The 4,950-nt window shown below is 38.9% G+C and overlaps 1 protein-coding gene across 1 annotated transcript in view; it reads left to right on the forward strand.

The window, feature by feature from the left end:
* Nucleotides 1–4,950, forward strand: part of Caper (RNA-binding protein 39-like protein Caper) — a 66,535-nt gene that overhangs the window by 11,039 nt on the left and 50,546 nt on the right. The window lies entirely within an intron of this gene.

A 4,950-nucleotide genomic window follows, 5' to 3' on the forward strand; every position in this document is an offset into this window, starting at 1 on the left:
GTAACGCACCCGTAACGCAGCCCACCCCCCTTTTGAATTACGTGACGCTGGCCTGACTTCCCCCCCCTCCATTTCTCAAAAACCAAGAAAACGCTGAGAAAATAGCTTGAAAATTTTCGGGGTTTTTTGGAGATATTTCGCTGAAATACGACGGTAAGAGATCAACGAAGGTGTGAAATTATTCATTCGAGAAGGGCGGGATTTTCAAATTTTTGCACTTTATTTTTCCAAAGTTTTTTCCCCCGGCTCGGATCCCCCCCCCCCCCCCTAAATGCAGTACGTAATGCTTGGGCGGCCCCTTAACAGATATGATGCGAAGTTGCAATGTTAATGGCAGCGCCTGATATGGACACAACTATACTCAATAGACGCCCAAATTGCATTCAAAGGAAATGAAGGCGCCATCGAGTTATTTTGCGCTCTTTGAGGCTCTATTTCAAGTCTTTGCCGAAACAATTAAATCGTTCATAACTATGTCCGACATGTTTCAATGTAGATTTTACAATAAAAAAAAATGCTAATTTAACCATCCCCGTGGTTAATTGTAAAATGTACTTTTGAAAAATGTCGGACATAGTTTTTAACAATTTATTTGTTAAATCAGCAAACCATTTTTTCCGTGAGGCGGGATGTCCGGACCGCTCCAACTTCTTCTCCCCTATGCTATACTGTCGTGCTGAGGAAAAACGCCGTATGAGCCTTCAGCCGTTGCCAAATTTCCTCCGATAAAAACCGAAAATACTGGGAAAATGGTGAATATTATTTTCCAAAAATTTCAGAAAGTTTTGTACGTAATTTAATCTAAAATATCTGATTTCAAGGAAAAATTTGCATGAATGTTTTCAAAAATACATGTTTTATCTGGGGAAATTTGGCAACTCTCAAATGTTCATACGGCGTCCTTCCTTAGCACGGCAGTACACCACTACCGATTCTCTTTTCTGATGGTCGGCGGTAAGTATAATTCTCCATTATGCAGCTAGTCCCCCATAGGTCCCCCACTTTCTCATCTAAGTACTTAGTTTACTTATCAGGGTATTCGTTCTATGAATGAGCGGTGCAGTATAAAGCAAGCGAGATAAGTTCACGCTAGCTGAGCGACACTAGAGTAATTGCAGCACGTGAGAAAACACATTTAATTACAGATGTGTGAGAGGTGATTTATGATCGAATGCGTATGCAGATGAGCTTTGTAAAATAACGAGTGATAAGGAGACGGAATTGAGTTATCTTATGTAGGTACCAGCTCGCACTGACGATGTAATTACCTGACTTTGTAACACTCCAGTGTTAGGTAATCTTTAACTGCACTGCACTGTTGAACTAGGTATATCATCTACCGAACCTAAATGTCAGAGGCATCATTTTAGTCAAAACCAGGGGGTGGCGGGAGGGGCATAAGGAAAAAAAGGAGGTGTGTGCATTTCGGACATCTTGGATTTTTTGGACGACGTAGGTCGGTACGGACGATTTTTATCTTCGATATTCTTGAAATTCTGAATGAGCAAATGCATTGAATCAAAAGGAACTTAAACGTTTTGCGTGACTAGTATCTCCTCGTTTTATTAATTTAATTCGATGGTAAAACTGCAGAAATGCGTATCTCGGTTTGCAAATTTCCGCTGTCATATTTATTTTCTACATGGGAAATTACTGAACGTCATTTTTCACACATTTCAGTGATTTTTCTTCTCCTCATGAGGAATATTCTGTGAAAACTTCAAGCCATGATGTTGTGTTGTGTGTTGTTGTGTTCAGTCTCCTTTTAAAAAATTAAATAGGAGCGAACACCGAAAAAAAATGTGAAGTTGATTTAACATTCTGGATGTGAAAAAAGTGTGCGAGAACTTTCAAAATGCTTGATTAACCGCTACAGCAGTTACTTTAGCAATGTTGAGATGTAAAACTGACTGCTGTAGTTGGTAATTCAGCATTTTGTGAGTTCTCACACGCCATTTTTACATCCAGATTGTTAAATCAACTTCACTTTTTTTCGGTGAAGATTTCCAAACACCGCAAGCGACATACCCATTTTTGCAGTTTCACAATCGCAAGGTAACCACTAAATCTACTACGGAGCAGTAATGACAAGCTATTCGAAAATGCATTTACCCCGCACCTCCTACATGTTTTGATAAAACCCATTAAACTATGTGTGATTCTATCCGTTAATCCAGGATTGCGCGAAAGGTCGAAGAACGTGTATGAGGATTACGCGAAAAAGGCACAATAAGGATTGCGCGAATAGAAACCTTGACGTCTGCTATACGAATGCGCGACTTTAAAATGATGTTAATTTGAGGCAGAAGTTTGGCAAAACAAGAATCAGTCGGAGAACAAACGCATTTTTATGTTAACGCTAGTTTACGTTAGTTTGTAGAAAGTCATCGATATCTTACCTCCTGATGATAAATAAAGTGAAAATATTGAGTAATGGTCGTGGGTATGAAGAACTTTCCTAACTTTTCTCCAGTAAAAATATTTAATCGGGAAAAACGAGGCAACGTTGGAATGCTCATACACGTACACACGCAGCATGGGCCTTTCAAGCTCTATCATTCGATGCCGCAATTATAACGCGAGTTCAAATAATCGCGCCAAACCCTTGGTGCGGCCGGCGTTGAAATATTAGCGCCTGCAAGACTGTCGGAATACTTCGCGCATTGCGCCAAACAGTGCGGTCGGCGCAAAGCCCATATGAGACTGCATGAATACTTCTCACATTGCGCCAAACGCAGTGCTGTCGGTCAGTTAGCGTGAAACGCATATTAGCGCCTACAAGACAGTAGGAATTCTGCAGGCTGCAGGACTGCGTATCATCGTCATCATTCTTGACTTTCTGCTCCAGTTTTTACCATAATCAAAGGGAAAATATGCATCTTCATTGAATCCGAAGGACGGGAGATTTTTTTTTCCTAACAATTTTGGACCTGTAGGCAGTAGACAATTAGGGATGGTACTTTTTTCAGGAAAAATACGATGAGGTAATTAGGTTAAAAAGTTAGAGAAAAGTGCTCGAAAAGACGCTGACAGATGGGATTAGCCCTTAATAAACAAAATGAAAAAAAAATTCATCATGTTTTACAAATAAAGAGTTATCAACGTATAGACGCTACTGGTGGCGACGTTATCATATGGATTCTCCATTATATCGAATTGGATCCAAACAATAAAATTGGCAATCTCTTTCACTGCTACCAATGCGAATAAATCGATATATATACATCGCTTTTCTGTGACGTGGCACTAATAGCGTCTATAACAGAGTTATACGATATTTTTCTTAAGGACGGTAGATATGACAACGCTTCATGGAGAGGCCTGCAACTCATTGATTGACCATTAAGTAGCAGCGCGCGCTGTGCCCTGTTCTGATCGACGAGAGGTATTTTCCTTCCTCAATGTTTGCCGTCCGACGGGGCGGAGGTAAATCATAAAAAAGGTGGTCACCTTTATGCCGGTCAAGTTCAAGATGAGCGTTACTGCGTTAGCTCGGGCGTCAAGTGGCACGACAGCTTCTCGACAACACGACTGATTCCCGACTTCCAACGGAGCGGCAAAATCATTCGATCGAAAAGATAAGTCAACCGCGCCTAATACCATCCTCCGCGTTTTGTATGTACGAGTAATATTATCACATTAAAAGTAAAACTGAATGGAATTATAAAATCAAGGTTTTTAAATTGCACGGGTAAGTAAGCGCTCCGTATTTCTTTCGACGGGTGAGAAATTATTTTAGGATAAACACCGAGAAAAAAAGTATGCTGACTTAACATTCTAGATGTGAAAAAGTGTGCGACAACTCACAAAACGCTGAATTGACCGCTACAGCAGTTACTGTAGCAATGTCAAGATGTAAAACTAATTGCTGTGGCGGTTAATTCAAATTTTGTGAGTTCTCGCACACTTTTGTTACATCCAGAATGTTAGGCCACCATCCTTTTTTCGGTGTACTTTTTGACGCAACTGTGTTATTAAGATTTGTAATTGCAATTTGTTTCGCCTTCTTCGCTCATTGGTGTATTTATGTACTTTTTTAAAGGTTGCAATTTTTTCCACAGCCCTTTTGTTCTTTATTAGAACTGGGTACAAAATCTTACGATTATTAATTTATCAAAGCCTCAGCACAGGATCCTCAAACTTTAGTAGCGCAGTGGAACGAAAATATTGCGATAGTTTTTCAATTTATTAAATGAAATAAATTTCAATTCTTTACTATAAAATTGCAATATTTTCATTAAACGATCAAAAAAATGAAGGCCATGTTTGAGAAGGGTAGGCAATTTACTATGCAATATAAAATTGCGACTTGCTTCAATTCATTTACAAGCAATCTCAATAACAGGAGCCCCTTCAATTAGTGAATAGGCAACATATACAACACTCCGGTTTAATAACAATATTTTTTCCATTTGATTGCACTTTATTGCAACCTGCTCTACTCTGCCGTGCTGACGAAGAACGTCGTATGACCCTTCAGACGTTGTCAAATTTTCTCTCAGCAAATATCTATTTTTGAAGAAAATTTTAAAAATTTCACCTAAAAATTTGCACAAATTTTAGATGAGATTACGGACAAAATTCTCTGAAAAATCGGAGGAAAAACATTTACAAATTTGTCAAAAAATTCGTGATTTTTTCAAAGGAACTTTGGCAAAGTCTGAAGGCTCGTGCGGCTTTCCTTGTAAGCACGGCAGAGCAGCGCAGGTTGCAATAAAATACAATCGAATGGAAAAATTATATTGTTAGTAAACCGGAGTGCCATATATGTTGCCTATTCACTAATTGAAGGGGCTCCTGTTATTGAGATTGGTTGTAATAAAATTGAAACAAGTTGCAATTTTTCATTGCATTGTAAATTGCCTACCCTTCTCAAACATGGACTTCATTTTTTTGATCGTTTAAAATTAGGATTTATTGCCCGAATGACTACTACTACTATGACTATTT

Source organism: Bemisia tabaci, chromosome 8 (assembly GCF_918797505.1).
Source record: "Bemisia tabaci chromosome 8, PGI_BMITA_v3".
Taxonomy (NCBI): Eukaryota; Metazoa; Arthropoda; class Insecta; order Hemiptera; family Aleyrodidae; genus Bemisia; species Bemisia tabaci.